The sequence below is a fragment of the Homarus americanus genome, unplaced genomic scaffold, assembly GCF_018991925.1.
Source record: "Homarus americanus isolate GMGI-L3 unplaced genomic scaffold, GMGI_Hamer_2.0 scaffold19318, whole genome shotgun sequence".
Lineage (NCBI taxonomy): Eukaryota > Metazoa > Arthropoda > Malacostraca > Decapoda > Nephropidae > Homarus > Homarus americanus.
Window position 1 is genome coordinate 767,151 of NW_024732238.1, and position 27,810 is coordinate 794,960.

The window sequence follows — 27,810 nt, forward strand, 5'->3', positions numbered from 1 at the left end:
TAGATAGGCCCCAATCTTCACACATTCCAGACCTAATTGATCCCAATCGTAATGGTTAGGTTAGGTTAGGTTGGACTGGGCTAGGCTGGGCTGTTAGAACTAGGGTCCTTAAAAACTGCGGCCTATTTGTACTAAGACCAATTTAGACTGGGCCTATTAAGATAAGGGCCTATTAAGACTGGGTGATATTAGGATTGGGGCCTATTATGACTTGGCCTATTAGGTCTAAACTCTAGACCTAGTCCCAGTAAACTCCAAATTCTCTAGAGTTTATTGGGACTAGGCCCCATTTGACCTACAACCCCTCCCCCTCTTAAAGACCTTAATTGTTCAAGCACAGTAATAGCATTACAACGTTAGCTTCTAAATAAAATGATCCCTCAGTCACGAAAAATATTACCAATCAAGTCAGAGAGGACGGGCACTGAGTTGACCAAACGACGCCATAAAAAAGATGAAAATTAAATATTGCTGGTCGGTTTGTAAGATGTTTTGGGAGGGGAGGGGGGAGGGGGGGGTGGGGGTGGTAGGGGCTCAGTTGATACCGGAATTGAGAGGAAGAGCACTGCGAGACCACCTCTCATAAGATATTAATAGTAGCGCATCCTCCTGCCGATTGGGGTCCTGGTGTAGGATTCTGAAAGGTTCCTATGATGAATTTTCCTCCTCACCTGAAGATAAAATAAATATAATAAATTAATACTCTATAAATATATATGACAAGATGGAACACATATCATAACACAATACACTGAGAATCTTGTCCAAATTATGCTGTACCTGCGTTGTATATTACCTGGTACTAATTACGTATCCAATTAAGGTAGAGTCTCAGTGAAATTTTCAGCCCTTATTTGAGGTTATTTCCGCGTCTTAAGTTAAACAGGTCGACGAATTCTCACACCTCGGTCCTTTATATGACTCGGCAAACTTTCACCATCCATATTATGTCTGTAATACTCTAGCAGCTGCTACTTACAAAATACCGAGTCAATAAGATTTAAACATGTTGGTAACCACTGATTTACATCTAAGCAAACACAGAACGTGTTAGCAGTTTAGCTAAAACTCAGGAGTTAAATTCAAACAGTTTAAATATGAGTTCTTAGTATCACAGTGGGACTTGTCAACTACTAACGGAGGGCAGAGCCTACCAGCACCAGGAGCGAATGATGTAAGTAACGGGAAGAGATCGTGCAGTGTAATGTGGGTTGAAGGCGACAGGCAAAATCTCGCGACTGTGATATTGGCCACCGAGTAAGATCGATTTGAATAATGTTATCGTGTAAATACACCACCCACAGCCAGACGTCCGACACCACCCACAGCCAGACGTCCGACGTCCGACACCACCCACAGCCAGACGTCCGACACCACCCACAGCCAGACGTCCGACACCACCCACAGCCAGACGTCCGACACCACCCACAGCCAGACGTCCGACACCACCCACAGCCAGACGTACGACACCACCCACAGCCAGACGTACGACACCACCGACACCAGCCAGACGTCCGACACCACCCACGACGACCACCCACAGCCAGACGTACGAAGCGTATAATATTTGATAGGGGTTCTTGATTGCAGAAGATCGTGCACAAGAAAACTGAGCGAGACAATATTTAACGTTATATAAGCTGGGACGAGGGACGGGGGAGGGTGGGGAGGATGGCGGGGAGGGACGGAGGATGACGAGGAGATAGATAGATACTGATGACACTGAATGTTAATGAAAGACTTAAAAAATATTAAAAAGAAGAAGAAAAAACATTAAAAGGTCAAGGTATAAAACTGTGACGAAAACTTACTCAAGAAAGTGGTTTAAGATGGTGGAGTGGTGTTGACAGTAGGGGAGGAGCGCTGAAGTGTCTTGGACGGTGGTGAAGGAGGCATTATTACAGCCAGCAAGAGAGGTTACGTAACACTAACAGTGAATGGTGCAATAGGCTTTAGTTCTAATAGGCCCCCAGCTTGATGTAACCATTAGGGCACAGCTTTATCCAACCTAATCATTATTAATAGGCTCTAGTTTTATTTGGCCTAGTCCTTCTGGATCTTAGTGCATAAAGGCTTTAACTTTTATAGTTTCCGGGGAGCCCCAAATATAACGGTTAAGTACGGGCAAATTGAGGGCCTATCAGGACTAGGCCATAAAATAATTAGGTTAAATTAAGTTTTGGATCCAATAACAAATTAATGTGTGCCTATTGGTTAGGCAGGAGTCAACTCTATCTACCAATCATGTTTAGTGGTCTCATATATTTTGTGAAGTAGAACAAGGGTACAGGAACTTTACCTTTCACACACACACACACACCAGTGCCTCCTGTTCTTAAGGTTTCTGTACCCCGTGATCCACCCCACACACTAGTCAAGATAATAGAGGGGTGAATAAATCTTGTAAATAGAGTTGGCATCCCTTGTCTCATCTGCCCGAGACACACACGACAGGAGTCTTTCACTGGCTGACAAAATTTACAGCTGACAAAATTTACAGAGCCAGTTGTGTGAGGGACGCGGAGGACTACAGGTCAGAGGATGGTATGTGGTGTTTGTTGTACTTGAAGATAAGGAAAAAAAAGTGCGAGTCAATCTTATTCTTATTGATATAAGGATTAAGTTTTAAGTGTTTCTCTACGTGCAATTCTAATAGTGTTTGTGTTATTCCTGGGTGTTTTTTTTGTGTGTTTTGTTTTTTTTGCAACAGCAGAAGTTAAATTATGAGAACTATAGGGGTAAATTTTCTTATATATTTAGTCGAATTGAATATTCTAACCTAACCTAACCATAACTGAACCTAATCCTTACCCTGACCTAAAAAAAGAAACTTAATCCAACTTAAATAATCCAACACATCAGCATTCTAACCCAACTCAGCCTAGACACCTTTACCTGTGTCAGATAAGTTCATGGTTGTACTTTACGCCGTACCTAAGGCCAAGTTCTCCCTCCCCCCTGCGTGTACTGTCAGACCCATAAACCAGTCTCTTGAAATAGGATGTGCGAAGTCCATAATTTACAAACAAAAATATAAATTGTTCACACTCCCTGTCTGAATGGTGTTTGATACGAGCACCAGACATGTAGCGTACGACTAAGTATCGTGTTTATGGTTGTGTGTTGGTCAAGACAAGTCAGGTCGTGTGTTGGTCAAGACAAGTCAGGTCGTGTGTTGGTCAAGACAAGTCAGGTCGTGTGTTGGTCAAGACAAGTCAGGTCGTGTGTTTAACTCAGATAAGACTTTAAGACGGACCCACCCAGGCACGTTTCTCCGCTCTACTGTACGTCACTATTACCGCTGCACACGACTGTACCACCACACCACAACGCTGCCTCATCACTATAAGGCCACACCACAACGCTGCCACATCACTATAAGGCCACACCACAACGCTGCCACACCACCAAACTACTACACTACCGCACCATTACACTACACATTATAACATCACAAAACACGACGACACCACTGTACTCTAACACACCACACTACACCACACCATACGAACACACATCACTTCATACTACCACACCTCTACAAACTACCACACCACCACGCTACAGTACCACACACTACTGCATCATCCACACACCACCACCACACAATACCACACACCTCTGCACCACCACACAATATAATATCACTACACCACCACACAGTACCACACACCACTGCACAACCACACACCACTACACAGTACTACGCGCCACTGCACCACCACCACACAATATCATATACCACTACCACACAAAACCACACAGTACTACAGCACCATATACCAGTAGACTACCCCACACCACTACACATCACTACATTATCACACACCACAATACCACTACACATCACTACAGTACCACACACCACAACACCACCCCACACCACAACACCACCACACAATACCACGCACCACTACAGTACTACACCACCACCTCCACACTTCCTACTCTTACACACTGGCTCAGAGTAAAGTGCAGTGCGTTCCATTTCTCCGTCGACTTTTCGCCCAAAGCGTTCGTGAATTCTGGAATCTTGGAACGTTGGAATCCTGACATTATTCCAGTAGAAGCAAGTTTGTTCCAGGTTGAGAGAGACAAAAGAGTCGGGTCGCGGAGGATCAGGGACACGCCGCCACAAATGACCAACTTACTCAAGGCTTTACTAGAATTGGTAAGCCATCTTGGAGGCCGTCACCACAACACCTGGATTTTACACAACGACCTTAGTATTTTGCTGGTGACAGAACTAGGTCGTCTGGCACCTTAGGACGAGAGGAGAACTGGATGTTGGAGTGTTGGACCATCTAGAGACCGAGGGTGACATTGAAACAAGCACCATCTGGAGGTTAAGAATGATAACAGCACACATCTGGAGGTTTAGGACGACTGACACTTGGACTATCTGGAGTGTTATGTCTTGTAACTTAACTTTGAACTGTTCCAAGTAAAGCTTAGTGTGTTCCTAGCTTGTCTCAGGTAAAGCTTGGTGTGCTCTTAACTTGTCTCGGGTAAAGCTTAGTGTGTTCCTAGCTTGTCTCAGGTAAAAGCTTAGATTGTTTTTACCTTGTACAAGAGAAAACCGAGTTGCTTTCGGGTTTACTTTTATGTCTCAGGGCAGGCATCTCCTCTCAGCGCCAATGATGATACTCTCAGAGAACACTTTCTTTGCTGTCTCTGCGTCCGTAGCTCTCTTCCGGTTTGGCATTGTTCCAGCAGTAGTTCTCGCTCACTGTTGTATCACGAATTTCTCAAGATATCTGACACGACGCCAACTGCCGACTCGTCAGTGTTTTCTCCCTCCGTGCCAAGAAACTCACAAGTGGAAAGATAAAATTGTAGTATCAAGGAAATTTAACCCAAACCAACCTAACCTGATGCGACGTAACCTAACCTAACGTATCCTAACCTAACCCAACCTAATTTATCGTGACCTATCTTGACCTAACCTGACTTAACCTAACTACCTAACCTAACTTAATTTAACCTAAAATATACCAACCCAACTACCAATAACCACTTTCAGACTATGGGCATAAAAACTGTACAGTTAGCATCAAGTTATCCTGGACACTTTCCAACATGTTATATACTTGTGGGTCATCTATTTGATAAACGTTGCTTCTCGTTATATTTACGTTGGAATAATAACATGGAAAACACTAAAGTACAAAGGTAAATAAGAGTAAATAGATACTATAATCATATTTCCTCTCCCCCCTTCCCCTCCTTCTACCCCATCCCCTCCTTCTGCCCCTCTCCCTCCTCCTACCCTCTACCCCTCCTATCCCCCCTTCTTCCTTACCTACCTGACTCTCCAGCTGTTGACAATAGTGTCCAGGGAATTTTGTCCGTAATTGTACGTTACATGACATAGACTTGTGCACGGTATAAGAGTGTGTACAGTACATAAGGGTGTGCACAGTTCATAAGAGTGTGCACAGTACGTAGAATGTCTCTGCGGATGAACAGATTCACGTGTTGACATAATGAAGACTTCACCCCTTGTATCCGTCAGGTAGTGAGGGAGGAAGAGTAGGCAGGAGGAGGTTGTGGTCATGGCTGAGGAGAGGAGGAGGAGGTCGCGGTGGCTGAGGAGGAGGAGGAGAGAAGGTCGCGGTGGCTGAGAGAGAGGAGGAGGAGGAGGAGGATGAGAAGGTCGTGGTGGCTGTGAGAAAGGGGGAGGAGGAGGAGGTCGCTGTAGCTGGGAAAGAGGAGGAGGAGGTCGCGGTGGCTGTGAGAGAGAAAGAGGAGGAGGTCGCTGTGGCTGGGAAAGAGGAGGAGGAGGAGGAGGTCACGGAGGCTGTGAGAGAGACCGCCTCAAACGTCAACAGGAGCCACGGGAGTTTGAAAGTTCTCTCTCAAATGACAGAAAGTTGGAAGTTTTTTTATGTCTTTTTCCTCTTTTTCTTTTGCTGGTAAATGTAAGAAGGAACGAATAAGAGGTTATGATTTCTTTTTCTCCATATGTAGCCATTAATAATAATAATAATAATAATAATAATAATAATAATAATAATAATAATAATAATAATAATAATAATAATAATAATAATAATAATAATAATAATAAACGGTTAATTGAAAAAGTCGGCAGCCCGAAGGCTGAAAATATACATTGGACAAAAATGACTTATTACATACAAAGACATGGGGTGGGTGGGTCGTTTAACAAAAGCTTTCATTATTGAAAGAAGAAGGAACAATGATTGAACATACAAATTATTATAGTTTACAGTTGATGGCCCGGGCCTGGGCTGGTCATGGAGACACCAGGTGGTGAGGTGTTCACGTGGTGTAGTAACTCTTCCTCGGGTGTTGATAAGAGGGACCTCACGTGGTCATGGATACATCTGGTGGTCTGATTAGGTAGGTGGTAGTGGGTGAACGTGGCTGTGAGAGTAATGGTGAGAGGGAAGGTGCGATACGTAAGGGGTGAGAGATGAGGTGTGAGAGGTAAGAAGTGAGGTTTGAGAGGTGAGATGTAAGAGGTGAGGTGAGAGATGAGAAGTGAGAGGTGAGGTGTGAGAGGTGTGTCACTATGAACCTTGACATTTGGCCTCTCCACACACACACACATCTGTTGCCTTAAAGACGACGGATGACTTCCCCCGCCCCGCCCCGCCTCGCCCCAAACTCTTCCCCGCCTCACCTCGAACAACTTCCCACCCCAAACTGTACCCCGCCCCTAATGTTTCATTTCCCCGAACTCAGTCCCGTCTTGAATGCCACTACTCCCCGCCCCCTCCCCGCCCCGTTCCAATCCGGCCCAACCCAGCCCTACTTGACCTCTCCTAGACCTTGCTTGAACTCCTTCCGTCTCAACCCCCACCTCGCCACGTCGCTCCCCACCCTTTTAACCCTGTCCCACCCTACCCTGCCCCACCTTGCCCCGCCCTGCCCCGAACTCTGCCTTGCCGCCTCCCTGCCCCGAACTCTTCCTTGCCCCGTCCTGCCTCATCCGACCTGCACTCTGCCCGACTTCCGCTACAGGTCGCAGCCAGGCGTGTTGTCTCCTCGTGGATAGATGTGGTAAGGCAGTACATGCTTCGCTCTACCTGTGGGACCTGATGAATTATTTATCCTGTAAAAAGTGTACGAATATTATCTGTTCTGGTTGTCTGTTTGTCTTGTCATCTTGTAAACAATGAAATTTGAATAAAATTGAATATCTTTTGATGTTAAATCTTACATGCATCAAAATTATTATAAGACTCAACCTTAAATAAATACGTTTCCTTAATATGGGTTAGGAAACGAAATTCATCTAGAGAAGATGGAAAATTGGGACCTCGACCTCTGACCTTTGCCCCCCAAATTCACATCAGGTCTAGAGGTTGCCATGGTGATTATACACATTCAATTTCAGAAGGCGTTGCCTGCCCTTCTCGCACGGCTCCTTTGGTCAGAATAATAAGAGAACCGGTCAAGTCATTGTCACATGATGGTCTCAGTTTAATGCGTCAGCTCAATGAGTTTAAGGAACACAGCTTTGTAATATACGTGCAGTAACGTGTGTGTGTGTGTGTGTGTGTGTGTGTGTGTGTGTGTGTGTGTGTGTGTGTGTGTGTGTGTGTGTGTGTGTGTGTGTGTGTGTGTGTGTGTGTGTGTGTGTGTGTATAATACGACTAGTGTGGCAGCATTATGTTAGTATTGAGGTGTTTGCTTCCTCTCACTTTTAGCTACCACCGCCGACTAGCCCTTATAGTGAACAGGGAAGCGACCTCGCGTAAGTCTTCTGCTGCCAGTACACAGGCTCTTCACCAACAAGACTCCTGCTGTACTTCCTCGTGGCAACATATGGTAACTGGGTGCCTCGCAGCCCCAGGCTAGACCAGCAGGGGATCTCGGAGCAGCAGTGGGCCCCAGATAGACAGTCCATAGGCCCACCGGCATGTGGACACACCTTGCCGCTTACCAACCACTGCCCCACTGCCTTGCGGATTAACCTTGGTATGTATAAGGCTACGGAAGTAAACCCCGAACGAAAAATCTGAAGTGGAGCCTCGCATCAGGCAGACATGCTTACAGAGCTTCAGTAAGATCCCAACGGCGGAAGAGATGACCAACATGGGAAGCTAATGACTACACCGGCGGATGAAGGCAATACTACTTGGGTGAAACCTAACAAACTGGGCAGCTCTCCCTCTCCCCAGTCGTTGCAACACTTGCACCACTGGATCAGGAAAAGGGAGAGCCAAGAAGTGTGGTTGCAGCCTGCGCTCCTGCATCACCACATACTGTGGTGAGGCAGGAGCGCAGGCTGCCATTTTGATTGCTTAATTTTCCTGTAGTTTTGCGAAGATCCTCGTCAGATTTAATTACACGCCCTATTTTAGTATCGTCATAAAATTTACTTATGTTGCTGCCTTAGCCAATATCTGTGGCGTTTATGTATGTAATAAATAGTAATGGTCCAAGTACTGAGCCTTGGGGTACTCCACTAGTAACAGTATTGTCCTGATAGGCTCTTCTTTCGATAGACTCCTTTTCTAATAGACCCTATTTGCACTGAGTCCTATTTTCATGGGGACCTATTAACTTGGGGATCTATTTGCACTGAGGCACACTTGCTCTGGGACCAACTTTCACTGGGACCAACTTTCACTGGGACCAACTTTCACTGCGACCTATTAATGCAGGGACCTATTTACACTGGGGTCTATTTACACTGGCACACTGGGACCTATTTGGATTAGGATATGTTTGGACTTCAGCCTATCTGACCTGCACTTTCCATATCGAGACAGACAGATAGACAGACAGACAAGCTTTAACTCACTTCACTTCACCTCACCTCACCTCGCCATACCTCACCTCACCACGCCATACCTCACCTCACCTCACCTCACTTCGACGCCAAAGGCTTAATCAAACTAATCCCTCGATTAATATGTAAGTCTGATGACGTAAAAACTAATTAGAGCCGAGATTCATGGATGCAAAATGTTGGTAGAGATTAACAAGGTTGCAGAGTTGTTGCAAAATGTTGATAAGAACTGTGGGATGTTTTGTTATGTATCATGTAGGGAGATAAATAGAGACAGGGTGGAGATAGCGAGACAGAATGGAGGTAGAGAGAGACAGATGGAGGTAGCAAGAGACAGGATGGAGGTAAAGAGAGACAGGGTAAAGATAGCGAGAGACAGTTTGGAGATAGTGAGAGACAGGATGGGGATAGAGAGACACAGGATAGAGATTAATATTGAAGTAGCCAAATTAATTTCACGGACTCGCAAATGAACCGGAACCAAATTTTAACTATAACCCACGGATTTGGATAGATTGTGTTAGATTAAGTTCCGTTAGGTTAGGGATAAGTTAGACTAGGTTAGGTTGGGTTAAGTTAGGTTAGGAGTATGTGAGGTTAAGTTGCGTTAGGTTAGGGATAGGTTAGGTTAGAGTCAAAATTTTTCTGGTCCTCATCCCAATAGAACTCATTTTTAACGGTTAGGTTAGATTAGTTTACGTCTGTGCCTATTAAGACTGGGACCCATTTAGCCTGCCAAAGTTTAGCCTCGGTGAGTTTGTTGGTGGGTAGAGAGGTCACGCATACAGGTATAATGTCTGTATCTTAGGACCGTATTAGTAGTGGAACCTATTACAACAGGGGCCTATTAGGATGCTGCTCCAATTTTACGCTAGTAGTTTGTTCAGGTCGGGGCGTATTAAGATGGGGCCCATTTCACTTTTCACCTTTGTTACTGTTACAGGTGTGTAAGCTATACCTGCCATTCCTACATACTGTACAAGTGTTGCCAACATGATAACCAACACTACCGTACACACAGTAATATTGTTAACAGTAAACCACCATGACTGTAGTCTAGGCAGGTACAGTAAGCGTCTCTCCAGCTAAAGTTTAACACGCAGACACAAGAAGGTAACTGTAACACAGGGCTGGACTTCATCCTGTGGCTTGCTACTTACTTCATATAATTGACTGTACTAATAGGTTTATGCTCATTAGTCGCCGTATAACTGCTAGGAGATAAACGCAAAGGCTAGTAAATGTACACTAGTTAAATAAAGTCCCTTTGTTAGGTCATTAAATCCAGGGGAAGAAGTCTGGAATCTTACAATATATCGTATCTCTTAAAAGCTTGAGTCAACAGCAAAAATATTCGAATCTAGTGGCAATTGGCATCTTGTAAATATCCCTTATAACTAGCTGCATACAGCCAAGATAACATAAATGCTATTACAGGAAGACACTCCAAAACTTTGAGGGTGTTTGAAGTGAAGTAACAGCTGTAAGAGTGTGTTGTGCTGTGAGTGGGTGCCGGAGGGTCGAGGAGGGCCCACAACACTGCCCCTCCACCCCCACCACCACTGTCTCCACTAATTCACTCCTTCAGCCTCTCCTCACCGCTCAACAAGTGCACTGTGTAATTAGTTGGTGAGGCTCTCCACACCGTCTTCACCTCCTCCCATTCTCTGGCACGAGCGTCGGATGAGTTCCTCTCTATGTTCTCGAAACCTTTCTGCTTTGTTCACGTTAGAGTCATTGATATTTGTCCCACTGTGTTCATGTTTTGGTTTCTAAATTTTCTCTATTGTGTTCATGAGATGTTATTTGAACATTGTTCCCCATATGTTCATTGAATGTTCATGGGGCATTTCTCTCTCTTGTGTTCATAAGATGACCATAGGGTCTTTTTCCCTCTGTGTTCAAATGATAAACATAGAGCCTTGTTCCTTCTGTGTTCATAGGATGATCATAGGGCCTTGTTCCTTAAGGATCTTAGGAACATAACAAGAAAGGCAACTGAATTAGGTCCAGCTACTTGGAGTTAGTGATGGGGTTTGGTAACTTGTTCTACTCATCAGCAACTCTGTATCCGAACGAGTCTGTCCCTCTTCTATCCTAATTCTTAATATCTTTAATATAAATACGTTGGTAAGTGTTTGATCCTGATGCAATAGTTTAAGTAAGTTATTTATGTCACCTGTATTTAACCTTATATTCCATTTAGATAATTTGATGCGAAAAAAATACTTACTGTATCATCTGTATATGACTAGTGTGAACCTTTAAGGTGACCCCTGGCACAAACATTCACCTGGGTTAGAGAGCTTGTGTAGCCCTAACCCAGGTAAGGTTTTGAATACAAGGGGTATATTGTGTGTACTGCTGGCCCATCTAAAAGGTTCATAGTTGACATGACACTAGTGAGTTTTGGTCCTATACTCACACACACACACACACACACACACACACACACACACACACACACACACATCAATAATATACCTCTGTGCTGCGCCCCAGAAATAAACTTTTTTAAGAATTATTGTCAGGCTTATTTACTTTATTTTTCAAAACTAATTTACTCCTAACACTATAGTAATATGTATGTGAATTAATATAGCAAGTTATTTAATTGATAATGTAATCAGTCCAGGACAGTGAGAGTAATCACCTCTTTCACTTACTGATCATTGGTTAGGTCTGCTAATGACTTCTGAAGGGTAGATAGTGTTGGGGTCCATCTCTTACATCCCCTCTCACTCCCCTCTCACTTCCCTCTCACTCCCCTCTCACACACACTCACTCTCGTCTGCCACCCTCTTAACTTCCGACTTTCCTCTCACCTCCAAAAGCTTTCTATTCCCGTCTTTCACCCTCCTCTCCTCTCCTACACTTCCCTCTCACCTCTCCCACACCTCTCCCGGAATCCCACACATCTCGTACGTCTCCCTCTCATCCCTCTCACACTTCTCTCACCCCTCTCCCACCTCTCTCATCCCTCTAACACCTCTCTCACCCCTCTCACACCTCCCTCTTACACCTCTCACACCTCCCTCTCATCCCTCTCACACCTCCCTCTCATCCTTCAGGTGACTCTCACTACCATCGCTACCAATCACTGTTTATATGCAAGACAATTAGTTTATTGGTGTGTGTGTGTGTGTGTGTGTGTGTGTGTGTGTGTGTGTGTGTGTGTGTGTGTGTGTGCGCGCTATGAATTACATCAAATATCCATAGTTTTATATCATTGTTATTTTTTATACATATTTTTATATTCAATATGTGTTATTTTTTGCTCAGTATTTTGATAATTTATTCTCAGGCCGTCCGTCCCCAGCTCACTGTAGCCTGGTGAGAGCACGTGTTAATTATACTATACCACGTTACCTCTGCTTTCACTGGTTATTAGACAATTTAGTAATATCAGTGAAAGTACAAATTTTAAGGGAATCATAATGTTTGTTTTGTTATATAAGTACAACGACAGAGGTGAAGATGTAGAAGTTAGGTATAGTTATCCAAACCTTCTAATACCTTTCCTTAGATGAAAGTTGAACGTGATTATCTCAGAACATTACTGTAGTCGAGTGAGGTGTCGAATAACACTAGATAGGGAGAGGGGGGATGGTCCATTTTGCATGTGTGTGACTTTGATAGATGGAACTTGAAAACATGTCGGTTCTAGAGGCTCTTGTAGTGAAATTACTTCTCAAGTATAAACGGTGAAGCTCTCTCCGTTCTCGAATTATGCTGTTGAAATACATACATACAATACAGAGGGCACTGACCGCCCTACTCACACGGCACCTCCGACGTGAGTAGCCTGCTGAGGTTGGTGCCTTGCGTGACAGTCGGCGTGGCCAGGTCACGGGCCATGCATGATCTTGGTGCCATACTGTAAACCCCGACGAGACGAGAGCTGTGTGTGTGTGTGTGTGTGTGTGTGTGTGTGTGTGTGTGTGTGTTTGTTTCACTGTACCTATAGATACAAACAAACATACACACACGCGCACACAAACATGGGAGTCGTGAGCTTTCGTCTTTATTTCACGGCTACCTCAGTAAGACCCTTTCCCCTGGGGAGGTCTTAGGATAAAGACGAAGGCTTACTCGTTAAGTGTTTCTTGTTACACACACACACACACACACACACACACAGGACATAAAGTTGAGTCGTAAGTTACAAGTCGAATGTTTACAATCAATTCTCTTTCTCTCGTTTTAATACCACGCTCACAACTCGCACACATACACACACACACATGTAGACAACATTCTCGGGTCCCCATTTGTCACCCGTCGAGGACTGTGAACGGCCACTCAGACTCCACACCCTTCCTTGCCTCACAGTCGCTCGTGCAAGAACTGCTCCCATTATACAAACTCATGACAGCATTCAGTTGTTCGTATCCCAAGACCTGATATAATCCCAATTCCTTCATTTCTTACACCTCCTCCAGAAGCAGAAATTACCGATGATTGTCCGTCTGCTAGTTCTTGCGTTCATTAGTGATAGAGTTTCCGATCTGACTGACTGTCCGGTATCCTGGAGACTGATGGACCAATGGCCTTCATATCGTAACGTGATTAATGTTATAGTTCCTATCATGAAGTTGATTTGCTTTCGGATACGGCCCAATGATTTTTAATGATTTCCTGTCCTCTGATTGGTCGACATGTTTCCGATAATTCATCGTTGGAATCGACTGGGGTCCGACTTCCTTCACATTGCGTATGTCGACTCTCCCAATTTCTCCTCGGTCCTGATTTGCATTTTTTCCCTGGTGTAGTGAATAACAGAGATTGACTGCTTATCCTCACCTTGGTGGAGAGGTTGACTGTCAGCTTGGTGGGGAGGTTGACTGTCAGCTTGGTGGGGAGGTTGACTGTCAGCTTGGTGGGGAAGTTGACTGTCAGCTTGGTGGAGAGGTTGACTGTCAGCTTGGTGGAGAGGTTGACTGTCAGCTTGGTGGGGAGGTTGACTGTCAGCTTGGTGGGAGGTTGATTGTCAGCTTGGTGGGGATGTTGACTGTCAGCTTGGTGAGACGTTGACTGTCAGCTTGGTGGAGAGGTTGACTTTTAGTTTGATGGGAAGGTTGACTGTGTGTGTGTGTGTGTGTGTGTGTGTGTGTGTGTATGTGTGTGTGTGTGTGTGTGTGTGTGTGTGTGTGTGTTATCTCCCAAAACAACCTGTGTATCAAAACCCTTCTCTCTTAGCTTTAAATGGTTGATGATTAATGTACTGTATGCATTAACTTAGACACGCGCTCACACAGCTTATTTTTTTAAGGGCTGTGATGCATCATAATTAACAGACGAAGTAAATGAGGTCGTCGCCTTCACCCTAACTGGTCCTCAAACTTCCTGCCGACGGGGAACATTAGTCCTGAAATACGAGAGTCATCTGGCACTTTAGCTCAGATGTTAGCCGTCGCTTCATGGTCCCTGCGGCGTCGTAACACCCCAAACGTCCCATAACGACTCCGCAGACACAACACCGTCGCTGTCCCGCCCGCAGCTCTCGTGTCCCCAGCTGCAACACGATTCATGTTTAGTGTTTAGGGTTACGCAATACCTCCAGTGCTGGAGTTGTCGTCGTTATAGTGGTGGTAGTGGTGATGAGCCAATCAAGATACCATTCTCAGATCTCAGGGCTGGTCACCACGGTCCTCCACTCCAGACCTCTTCGAGCTATCTTAACCAAATCCTCCAAGACTTTATATCTCTCCCTCCGGTGACCACTACTCTTAATTTATTATATCCCTCCCAGTTTCCGCCTTCCCCTGGTCCTTCTACCCTCAGCTTAACCATTTATCTAAATTTAACAGTAAAGTATTTTGATTGGTCATATATCAATAAAATCCTTAGGATGATTTATTTTTATTTGAAATGTAACATCGACACCTGCACGACAGGTGAGCTACACCACACCTATTTACCTCAACTAGTGTGTTGGCACACCCTGAGGCCGTCGTCTGTGTAATCCTCCGGGTGCCATGACTTAACCCCCTGTCATCGTACCTAAGGGATTAAGTCATTGTATTCAAGGGGTGAATATATTTTCTCATTGGTTTAATTTATTGCACTCAGGGACGTTATTATACTGTAGTGTGTGTGTGTGTGTGTGTGTGTGTGTGTGTGTGCATACCCAATCATTAGTGTCCTGTCATCTGTCAACCTCCAAGATAAACCTTAATGATGTATCAAAATTCATCTAGGTTCAGGAGAGTTGTGTCTCCTCGTCCTAGAGATATTTGCTGTCAGGAGTTCGGCTTAAAGTTCCACACGGTGGTGTTTGGTCCATGGACTTTACTATTAACGTCTGCTGTACACACACACCCACACACACACACACACACACACACACACACACACTATTAACGTCTCCAGCACTATTATAGCTCAAAAAAACAGTTTCGTGCCATCTTTCAAACCCTGAGCTGACCTCTTGAAATATATCGTGGTGGGAAGTGCGGCGCCCACCATCTGTTTACATGGCCTTGTGTTGTCTGACGTCATGCCCGCCCACGTTTTTGCCTTCATCTCTGCCACTAATATATCCTCTTGGGGCTTCATTAATAAAACTGTTAAACAAATTAGAGTTTTGTCACAATTATAAAGTCTCCCCCACACCACCTCGGTACAGTGCCTCAACGTAATCAATCACAAGCCTGTGTTGACATGATCACGACAAGGTGTTCGTCCACATCGACTTCTGCTCCTCCGTCATCAGTCTATATGTTACGCTTTTTTGCGGAATCGTTTATTTTGCAAAATGACCAGCATGCATATTGGTAACTTTGCAAAGTAGCTTACCAACAGACAACCTAAACTAACCTAACCTTATGGTTGAATAAGGTTAGGTTAGGTTAGGATGGCTCGTGTAGCTTGATACACTTTGGACTATGTGCTGTCCTAACCATAAGGTTAGGTTAGTTTAGGTTGTCTGTTGGTAAGCTACTTTGCAAAGTTACCAATATGCATGCTGGTCATTTTGCAAAATAAACGATTCCGCAAAAAAGCGTAACATATAGACACCTGCAGGAGAGAGAGGTGTTGATCCATCTGTCAACCTGGAGTGAACTCACTTATCCTACACACTCCCTGCCCTCTGTGTCAACTACCTACTGTACTCGTACAACACAGAGAGATGCATTCCCCACTCACCATAACTCGCCAACAAGCTTCCTCTGTCTGCTTCACATCCAGCATAGAGCCTGAACTGACTCCCAAGTATCACAGTGGGTTGTCTTGTCTTAACCTGGACGTCTTATCTCTTGTTGGTACTGAATGTGTCTCACTATTATCATACAGGTTAACTTCTTATTATTAACTACAGAGACCTTGAAGCACAGTTCACACCGTCACCCTTCACTACCTCATAACAGTAAGTGCACACCGTCTAGCCTTGAGGTAAAAGTTAACTAACCTGACCCCGGTGTGTAAAAGTTCCTTGTGGTGATGTTTTTCTTCCTGTAAATGGGAGTTTCAGTGTAATTTCGCAGCCATCTTCGCTGTAATCTGTTAATGGTAGCATAAGTGAGGCGGTTAGGTGTGTTTTTAACCTTACCAGTTAAGTGGACGACATGAACCTAAGAGTGTTAGGGATCACTGATGGTGAAGGCATTACAAGGTAGTGGCCAAGGTTGAATGTCATTTGGGCCCAGTTCTAATGGGACGCATTCCTATTTGTGCCCAACAGAAATCAACATAAACTATACTTAATCAAACCAGACCATTAGCACTGAGGCTCATGAGTAATGAATCCCATTTGAACAAGGAAAAACTATCTCATGGTCAGGTTAGGACATAATAGTGTTCAGACATATTGTTTAGAGCTGGAACCCATTAAGACTGGGGTCCCAATCCTAATGGTCAGGTTAGGTTAGGACTGAGGCCTGTTTTAAGACCCGGGCCATTCTTGACCCAGTTTTAGAAGTCACACACACACACACACACACACACACACACACACACACACACACACACACACACACACACACACACCGACCGCAGGGAAATTAATTTGTGTAAACTCGAATTACGTGCAAGTAAATATTAATAGAATTTGTTGAGACGAGCAAATACCTTACCTCTCCGGTTAGGTGGACCCCAGTCCCAGTAGGTTCCACCCCTAGTAGTCCCCAGACCCAGTATGTCCCACCCCTAGTAGTCCCCAGTCCCAGTAGGTCTCACCCCTAGTGGTCCCCAGACCCAGTATGTCCCAACCCTAGTAGTCCCCAGTACCAGTAGGTCTCACCCCTAGTGGTCCCCAGACCCAGTAGGTCCCACCCCTAGTAGTCCCCAGACCCAGTATGTCCCACCCCCAGTAGTCCCCAGTCCCAATAGGTTCACTCCCACTAGGCTCCAATCCCAGTAGATCTCGGTGGCAGTGGGTCCCAGTCTTAAGAGTTCTCTCTTTTCCAGTAGGCAGCAGTTCAAAATTGTCCAAATTCGAATAAGCCCTAGTCCTAATAGATCCTACTCTAACTTATAGCACTGGGTACCATTACCACTGGGGTTCCATTAGGAATAGGCCAACACAATGCTGGATTAGTTTAAGTTAGGGCCTGTTAGGACTGGGGCCTATTTGACCATTCACACGCGTCTCAGAGGTTCTTGGGATAGATTTTCCTATCGACCAACTGGCTCACTTAAAACCTCTCACAATCACAACGAAACTAACATAACAAGAGGCTCCCCCTTCCCTCCAAGCATGAGACAGTTCTTAATGTATGAATCATGGATATGTGACACAAAGTTGGTAGAGAAGAACGAAGTAACTCAGTCACTTCATAATATTTTCAAATAAGTTTACGTTGATTTTGAGTCCCACGCCGGTCGGGGGGGGGGGGAGGGGGGTAGGAGAGGGGACGTTGGAGTATAATGCCTTCCTTGTAGTTATCTGTCCGTCTGTCCACTCGTCCGTCCGTCTATCCCCATAGTTGGCAAGTAGGGAAACACAACAAGATCTCAGACTTGTTCGACATTAAATCAACTTTTCTTATCTATATACATAGTTATGACCGATATGACTTTGTTATGACGCTGTTGCGGAATTGACCGTACATCAGAAATACCAGTCTTGTTCCTGGTATAATTTTGTGACTTGTGATGAAGGTTTTAGTATAGTCTTTGGTTAATTTTGGCGTCATTTTGTGCCTTTCCAATGAGCATAGATTATCATTGGGCTATTTGAGTCGGGTGAAGTGTTTGGTGGTCAGGACTGTATCGGGTGTAGTGTTTGGTGGTCAGGAGTGTGTCAGGTGAAGTGTTTGGTGGTCAGGACTGTATCGGGTGTAGTGTTTGGTGGTCAGGAGTGTGTCAGGTGTAGTGTTTGGTGGTCAGGACTGTATCGGGTGTAGTGTTTGGTGGTCAGGAGTGTGTCGGGTGTAGTGTTTGGTGGTCAGGAGTGTGTCGGGTGTAGTGTTTGGTGGTCAGGAGTGTGTCGAGTGAAGTGTTTGGTGGTCAGGAGTGTGTTGCGTGAAGTGTTTGGTGATCATGAGTGTGTCAGGTGAGTAGTACTTCCAGGTAAAGGTACCACTAAAGGTGCCAGTTGACTACGGGAGGGTGGTACGGCCAGGTGAAGCTGCCAAGTGAGCCAGGCAGCCCATTTCCCTCACCAGGTATCACCGTCACTGGTGGCAGCTCACTCGGAAATTTAATGTCATAATCTGATCATTGAAGGATATGTTGATAGACAGCCGGAGTGTGTGTGTGTGTGTGTGTGTGTGTGTGTGTGTGTGTGTGTGTGTGTGTTCGCACACAGGGTTGTGAAATCTGTCTAGTGTGGCAGCAGTATGTTAATGTTAAGGTGGAGTTACTTAATGCACACAGGCAAAACATACCATACAGAAAACTCAGATCAGACAACAATGACCCTATATGGATAAATAATTATTTAATGAATATTATTGGACAAAGGAAGGCTATAGGTAGAAGAATAAATCGTGGTGAAGTTTACCTACGAGATTATTATAAGGTATTGGCCAGTAGGGTTAAGACCGAGATAACAAAAGCAAAGAGGAATAATGAACTGAAGGTAGCAAGGGAGGCGAAGTCAAACCCCAAGGGTGGCGGTGGCGGTGGCGGTAGCGACGGTGGCAGGGCGGTGGTGGCGGTGGCGACGGTGGCGGTGGTGGCGGTGGCGGTGGCGGTGGTGGCGGTGGCGACGGTGGCGACGGTGGCAGGTTGTGTGAGGCGACAAGGGTGAACCTCTTGGATTCGCGTTGAGGAAGAAAAACACAACAGAGGGGAATATATATATTGGTAGTGTGGCAGCTACTGGCCGACCCGAGCCATAGTGGGGGAGGTGTGTGAGGAGCAGGTGTGTGGTGGAAGTGTGTGATGAGCAGGTGTGTGGTGGAGGAAGTGTGTGAGAGGCAGGTGTATGGTGGTGGAGGTGTGTGACGAGCAGGTGTGTGGGGGAGGGGTGTGAGGAGCAGGTGGTGGGGGAGGTGTATGACAGGCAGGTGTGTGGTGGGGAGGTGTGTGAGGAGCAGGTGTGTGGTGGTGGAGGTGTGAGGGCAGATGTGTAGGGGGTGTGTGAGGGCAGATGTGTAGTGGTGGAGGTCACTTCACAATTCATCTCACACAGCGAACTTCAAATGCATTTTTTTTTTTGCGGGGGAGAGCTTTTTTACCTCACTTAGGGCAATCGTTTGGTCACCAGCCACACTGGAGGTGAGGGCCGCGGGGCATAGAAATAGCCACAAGTCTGTCACTCCCTCCGTCCAGGTACTGTACCTAATAAACATGATAACTTGGGTTTAGTGGGACGATGTAGGAGGTGAATAATAAATATTTTTCCTTCATAATTTAGTGACTTATGGCCAGTTTTGTCTCTTGAGCAACGGACCTGGACCCTGGTGGTAAACTTTGTATAATTGTGATAACGTTATTAATTTAATTATTTAATCACTATTTCTCACTAATTGATAATGGCTTATATCTTCAATACCTCACAAGGTTCTCTTATCTCTCATTCATCGTACCTGTGCACTGATCCACTCTCATGGTGACAAGTACACACACACACACACACACACACACACACACACACATTCAGTCTGGAAAAACAAGGTTCTTATTGTAGTATTAAAGGTCCTCACTTATTGTTACAACATTGTAATACAGAGGTATAGGCTGGGAATTTTGACATTTACTGTAATAACGCAGCTGTATCACATTGTGTAGAGTTACGTCGATAAAAGTACACAAAACTCTACGGCCGTTTCACTCCAATCTTACTACCATTACCTCAACCTCTCTCAAGTGCTGTAGCTACGAAAATATGCGGATTCCGACATGTTACGTGGACATTGTGCCTGGGAATTGTCCCAGAATTACTATACGTATTTGAGCACCACCCTGTAGTGTAAAATTTTATCGTGCTGTACAAGAGTGTTACCATGGATCAACCTGTGAGTGAACATGGTGTACACATTGAACTAACAAAAAGGTTTTAAATCAGTATCATTGTTCCATTATGGCATTGGCAAGTTGCGGATACTAGAAAGATTATGAGGTATTTATCAAACTATTCCCTGTCATCTATTGAAGGCAGGGAATCTATTCAACTAACCAGACTAGTGTGTCGTGGTGGTCAACAGTGTTGCTGCTGGGGGCCACATATGCGTTAAGCTCCCACACACACACTTGGCCATCAGCACGTCCTCCTCCCTAACACACTCATTACGCCAGGTCGTCACACGTAGACATTTAAACTCACTAACCCCAAATTGGAAACTGTGTTGAGTGATATTGTCCTCAGTAAAACAAAGTGTTGCTCGGTGCTTGGCTACACAACACGCACCAGCTCTTTCTTCTAACTGGCCATTTTGTTTACTTTTCTCCTATTATTGTGTGTGAGGGAAGTTGAGTTTTAAAAGGTACTCAAACCTCAGACAATGGGGAAATGGTACAGTAAAGATGTGCAAGACTCGTGTAGGCAGCCTCCTCCAGTCTTATTGACCCGTAACCTAACTTAACCAACCTAACCTAATCAATTCTCATCCGGTCTAATCTAATCTAATCTAATCTAATCTAATCGCCTGGGAAGATATTGGAAGTATAATGCGTTGTCTAATGGTAGACTCTGCTGCCATATGGCATCACAAAAATTGTGACCAAGTCCCAGGTTGCTGATCTGACTTTCTGCCTCATTTACACACAATTGCAGGGTCTCAATTGTTTCTCTTACTTTGACAACACAACAAACATATATCCTCTCTCACTATTGATCCTTTTTTATTTGTGTATTTATTTATTGTTTTTTATTATTATTATTATTAGTAGTAGTAGTAGTAGTTGTAGTAGTAGTAGTAGTAGTAGTAGTAGTAGTAGTATCGTTATACTATTTTTTATTTTTTATTTTGATGGCCATAATCTTAATGGGCCCCAGTCCTAATTAGCCCCAAATCTATGAGCCCTAATGCTAATGGGCATCACTCCTATAAGACCCCAATTCTAATGGGCCCCAATTTTACATTTTTAGGACAGTTTCACCCACACGCCAGATTTTGTTTACATCGAAATTTGAAGATAAATATTATAGTGATAATTTTTAAGCCTTTGCTCAATATGTAGATTGTTTATATTGTATATTGTGTGTGTGTGTGTGTGTAATAATAATAATAATAATAATAATAATAATAATAATAATAATAATAATTCACGGAGTGTGTGGATGGTTTATAAAAGGATTTCAAACGAATTCAATAATGTGTATAGTGACCAGGAGTTACAACTGTGGTGTAGCGCGGCATGGGACTAAAGCAACGTCTCTTAACAAACTTTTAAGTCTTGATAAGGACGGAGAACCAGATCATTCCGGCTGTCAATAAGAGCTTTTATTTATATGTGGTTATGTACTATTGTAAGATATTAATAGTTAAGATATCAAACCCAAATTAAAAGCCAGAAAATGATATTAAAACAAGATAGTTTCGATGAGCACTGATGTCCTAGTCTCCGTCCCTCACAGCTGGATATTGAGGATTTGTTGTCTTAGAGTCGTCAAAGTTTCGGTCTAATCAAAATTGGCGATGACATTAACGTGATTCTGTCCAAGTATAGATAACACTTATTGTCAGAGTTGTAACATTAACACAACACTAACCTTGCCAGTATAACCTTTCTTCTTTTTTTATCAGCCTTCCTCCTCCTCATCGTTTTCTTCTTCCTCCTCCTCCTCCTCCTCCTCCTCCTCCTCCTTCTCCTCCTCACTCTTCTTTACCTCCCCTCTCGCTTCTTCCCTCTCACACCTTCCTTCCCGCCCTCACCTTCCTCCTTTTCATCACTCTTCTTTACCTCTCCCTTCCCTCCCGCTCTCCCACACCTTCCATCCATCCCCCATCTTCCTCCCTTGTGTCAAAGTTTGAAGAGCAATAGTCCCCAAACTACCGCTCAAACTGAGTTGATGTTCTGTCTAAGTAATCCCGACCATCTCGCTAACCTTCCACAAAAGACTCTCTTTGGGGCGTGGCTTCATAAAAGTGTTGCAGATCTCTTGAAACTGAATGTCCCAATCACCCCAGACGAACCCGTTAATGCCATTCCTCCTTGGCTGGATATATCAGTTCCTATTAATTACACTCCTGTTGTAGTAAGCAAATGTTAAACACCGATGTGGTGAGATGTGTCACACTAGAAACTATTAACAGACACATAGAGAGTATTAAATCAAGTGAATGTTATGCTTTTACTGATGGTTCTGTGCAGACAAACACAGGTAGAACAGGCTGTGCAATTGTAATATATAAAGAAAAAGAGATGATAGTGTCAAACAAGCAAAGGCTGAACAACTGGGCCAGCACAACACAAACTGAACTAACTGGAATCTACTTAGCCACAGACTACCTTAAAGAAAATGGAGGTGGGGTGATATTCTGTGACTCTCAAAGTGCTTTGAAATCCGTGAACAGCCCGTCAGGCTCTGTGTCTAAAGTTGTCTGTGATATTAAATGAAATGTGGTAACTGCCAATGAGAACAACTCTCGTATCGAATTTGTGTGGATTCCGTCTCATGTTGGAATTAGGTATCATGACCGTGCTGATAGACTGGCCAATGAGGCATGTAAGAAAGAAAATGTTGACCGTGACCTTGGCCTGTCCAATGCTGTACTTAAAAACATTCAAGTCAGAATCATGAACTCTGATCTAGAAGAACTGAGAAATGCAGAGAGACCTGGCAGTTGTAGCATTAGTAAATATGACAAATTTTATGACGAGAGGTACCGGTATGGCAGGCGGGAGTCGTGCAGTTCAAAAACTCTACGGTTATTAGTCGCCGCATTTCATTTACTTAAGCATAAGGACAGAACTAGACAACGTGATATAGTTGTGGCCAGAATTAGGCTAGGATACAGACACATCTGGCAAGTTAGTAACGCTGTACCCATACCGGAACACCCAGCATGTAAACTTTGTGATAAACCTTTAAGGGATACACTTGAGCACTATATTATTGAATGTGACACTGTCAAAGACTTCAGGCCACCTGGCTTATTGTATCATGAACTTTGTAATTATTACATTGAATCAGGGGTGCTTGAGGACACTCTTGCTGTTTATCCAAAATTTGCTAGCCCACACTGATTAGTCTTCAATTAGAATATGACGTCCAATGTATATGAACCACTGTCCTGCATGGCAGTGAACAGTGACATCACCCACATGACTCTGACCTATACATACTGCTAATGAATATGATGTATTTCTTTGTGCATGAACCTCTGTCCTGCGTGGCAGTGAGAATTGATACCACCCTCAGTGTCAAGACCTGACTGAATTACTCAGAATAAGCAAACTGTACTCCAAGCCTTGTCAATAATTTTGTTAAACTAAAAAAAAAAAATCCCTTTCACCACTCCTTACCTCTCCCCTCCCTCCGTCACCTTCCTCCTTTTCATCACTCTTCTTTACCTCTCCCCTACCTCTCTCCCACACCTTCTCTCCATCCCCCATCTTCCTCCCTTTCACCACTCCTTACCTCTCCCCTCCCTCCCTCCCTCCCTCCCTCCCTCACCTTCTTCCTCTTCATCACTTTTCTTTACCTCTCCCCTCCCTCCTTCCCTCCCACACCTTCCCCCCCCTACACCTTCCTCCCGCTCATCACTCCTCCTTATCCCCCTCCCCTCACCAGTCTCGCCTCGGCCATAAACTCACACATTACACAAACTTTCCTCCTCCTTCCCAGCAAACTCTATTTTCTTAAGGGATTTACTGGCATATAAACCCAGTCGTGATCACCTTCAGTGCTGGTAATGACGCCTCGTGATAACGGCTCGCAGGTCAGACGGGTCCCATTCCTAGTAGTCCCCAGCCCTATTGGGCCCCAGTTCTAGTAGGCCCCATTAATACCAACATCCATTAGGAGTAGCCCCGAATCCTAGTGCTTAGGTAATTAGAATTGGTCAGTAATACTATTGATAAAGTTATGACCCATAAACAGTTTTAATATCAATATTAGAATTGGGGTTTTGTTAGAGTTATTTTCCAAGATTTCTAGTTAAGTTTGGGCCCATTAGAATTGGAGCGTATTTGAAATGAAACCCATTAGAACTGGGGCCTATTAGAACTATGCTGTATTAGAACTGGGGCCCATTTGAACTAGGGCCCATTATAACTGGGGCCTATTAGGGTTATAGGCCATTTAATTCAACCATTTATAGTGTGAGTTGAGTCTCATAAATACTAGATAGGACAAAGACCACACGAATAATTAAATAGGACTAAATTTCGCTTTCTGGAGGTCGTTAAGTATTCTGGACATTTGGCGTGGCGTGTGTGAATAATTTAAAATGAATTTCTTAATTTTACTACCTGTACTTTATACTTATAAGTTGAATTGGCGTAATAAAGCAATAAGCTAGGTCCAGTTTTGCTGTCTGTGGACCGCTAATTGCTTTGAAAAATTGGATGGGCGACCAGTTTATTAAGTTAAGGATTAGAGATCATTATTATTATTATTATTATTATTATTATTATTATTATTATTATTATTATTATTATTATTATTATTATTATTATTATTATTATTATTATTATTATTATTATTATTATGTTGTTGTTGTTGTTAGTAGGCGTATAGGGGTGGGGGACGTGCTGAGACGGCCCATTGGAAAATGCATAATGGAGGTGGTTAATGGTGATATCAGGGAAGCCGCAGGGAACCTGTAAGTATGTACTGGCCACCAGGCTGGGGGTGAAGCTGCCATTCACGCCATGGGAAAGATATTTGAGCAGCGTGATTGTGAGGCAGTACTCCTGGTTGAAGCTTTCAATGCATTCAACATAATCAACCGCAAGGCTACACTGCACAACATCAACATCAAATGTCCAAACTTTGCACTGTATGTTGCAAACACTTACAGGAACCCGACAGACCTCTATATAACAAGCTTCAAGGCCCTATGAGGAAATACCGTCATACAGACAACTGAGTGCCTCACAATGGCGATGAATTTTGGTGGGCAGCCAAAACGGCTGAGGGTCCACCAGAGGGCTTCTCTGTTGACCGAGTCGAAGGCCTTGGTTAGGTCTCTGAAAGCCATGTACTGGTCACGACGCTCTTCTCTGCACTGTTCTTGTATCTGGCGGGCAGCAAAGATCCAGTCAGTGGTGCCAAGTGATGGTCTAAAACCACATTGAGATTCTGAGAGGGAGTTTCCGCCTCAGGAAGAAGTCCGTTTAGGAGGACTTGGGCGATAATCTTGCCAGCTACGGAGAGCAGCGAGATCCCACGGTGGTTGCCACAGTCTGACCGATTTCCCTTGTTCTTATGAACAGTGACATTGGAGGCGTCTTTAAGAGCTTGAGGGATTTCCTCCTTTTCCCATATATTCTCCAGGAGAGTGTGGAGACGGCTGTTGAGCAGAGGTCCTCCTGCTTTATTCACCGTGGCTGGGATTCCATCACACACACACACACACACACACACACACACACACACGTAAAACAGTATCGTGCCATCCGTCCAATGACCCTTCGATAATTTAATCACTTTACAAAGGCAGAAGAAAACAAAAACAAAACAGGAATAATACAACCCGAGTCTAGGTCACTGAACCCTCCAAGTAATTACCTTCACAAAGAGGTGCTCCATAACTGAACTATGCCATTGAAGATCTTAATTAAACTGTGTGTGTGTTTTTATGTTAATATATTATTTAAGCTGATTGATTGCCTTAATGTAAATGATGTGTTTATAAAGTAGTTTGTAAATAAATATAAATATTCATATGTAAAGGTTTAAGGCACCCGCTAGTGTTGCTGCCTTGGAGTTGTTGTACGGGTCTGTGCTGGTATATCTATACTTATATTGATATACTGTATATCACTATACACTTTCTGATTAATTGCTGCGTGTCTTATTAAGTATGTAGTTTTTTGTTTATTAGCTTATTAAATGCCTTTCCTGCTTGATTTACTGATTTACGGGGCGAAGAAAAAAATTCCTCCAAGCCAGTGAGTGTTGTTCCCGAGGCCCCACCTCCCCTCCCGGCTCGCATGACGTTGCCAGACTCATGGTTCTTCAGCAAATAAACGCAGCCAGTGACCATTTCCACGGCCTGTTTTGTTATATATTTCTTGTACTCTGATTATTTATTTCTCTTTGTAATTTTCTTATATTTTTACCTGGGGGCATAAGTATTTTTTCATGATCATTCTTATCACTATTAACGTCACATTTGACAAGTTCAATATAATAGCGTTTGTATCACCATCATCGTCGTTTTCAGCATTATTATTCACCACCACCTCCACCCTCATCCCCACCACCACCATCACCACCACCTCCACCCTCATCCCCACCACCACCACAATCACCATCACCATCACCACCACCTCCACCCTCATCCCCACCACCATCATCACCACCACCACCACCACCCACCACCACCACCACCACCACCACCACCACCACCACCACCACCACCACCACCACAATCACCATCACCATCACCATCACCACCTCCACCCTCATCCCCACCACCATCATCACCACCACCACCCTCACCACCACCACCACCACCACCACCATCACCACCATCACCACCACCACCACCATCACCACCACCACCATCTCCACAACCTTTATCATCCTCATCATCGTCTCCTAACCTTTCATTTGGTGTCACCATGTGTCATCTGTATTGGATGTACTGCATTACCCTCCCCCTACCTCCCCTATCTCCTCTCTTCACCTTCACTCCCCTCTCCCCTTCACTCCCCTCTCCTCCTCACTCCCCCTCCCACTCCTTCCCTTTCTCCCCAAGAGTCCTTATGCCCCTAATCCTTAATGGACCTCAGACCGAGTGTCCCAATCCAAGTGGCCCTAACCCTAATGAGTTCTAGTCTTAAAGGACCCACAATTCTAATGTGTAAGAGTCCTAATGGGCCCCATGCTTAAAGGGCCCTAATCTTAAGTGACCCCGGTACTAATGGGGCCAAATATCAATAGTTAGGTTAAGATGACTCCCATAAAGGTGGTGGCTTTACAATTTCCTCCAAACTGGTGAGACGTGTAACGCATTTAGAAGCCAAATGGGCTCCAATCTTAATAGACACCAACCTAACTTAACCTAACCATTGGAATTGGGATACATTAGGATTAAGGCGCTGCAAGACCAGCCCCAATCGTAATGGTTAGGTTAGGTTAGGGCCCAGTAAGACAAAGGCCTGTAAAAGACTGGGGCCCACTCGATCGGTCACTGATTCCCGTTAACACTTAAAACTTTAATTATCGAATCTTAAAGTCATGGATGTGTGGATTTATTCTCTCTCTCCTTCCCTCTTCCTTGCCTCCTCTCTCTCTCTCTCCTTCCTTAACTTCCTACATCCTCCCATTTTCCCTTCTCCTTTCCCCCTCCCTCTCACCGTCCCCTTTCCTTCCTCCCTCTCATCTTTCCCCTGATTGTCCATCGCGGGCGGTGAGGTGGGCGGGAATCGAACCAACACACCACTTTAACATCATTACCACAAGACGCCGTCGCAGCCACCCCGCCTTCACGGCCCCTGTCCCTCGCCCACCTTAATTAATATTACAATCTATATGA

At 44.4% G+C, this 27,810-nt stretch overlaps 1 protein-coding gene across 2 annotated transcripts in view; it reads left to right on the plus strand.

Annotated features, from left to right (window-relative positions):
* The window catches only part of LOC121868269, a 201,752-nt gene that overhangs the window by 164,086 nt on the left and 9,856 nt on the right, over positions 1 to 27,810 (plus strand). The window lies entirely within an intron of this gene.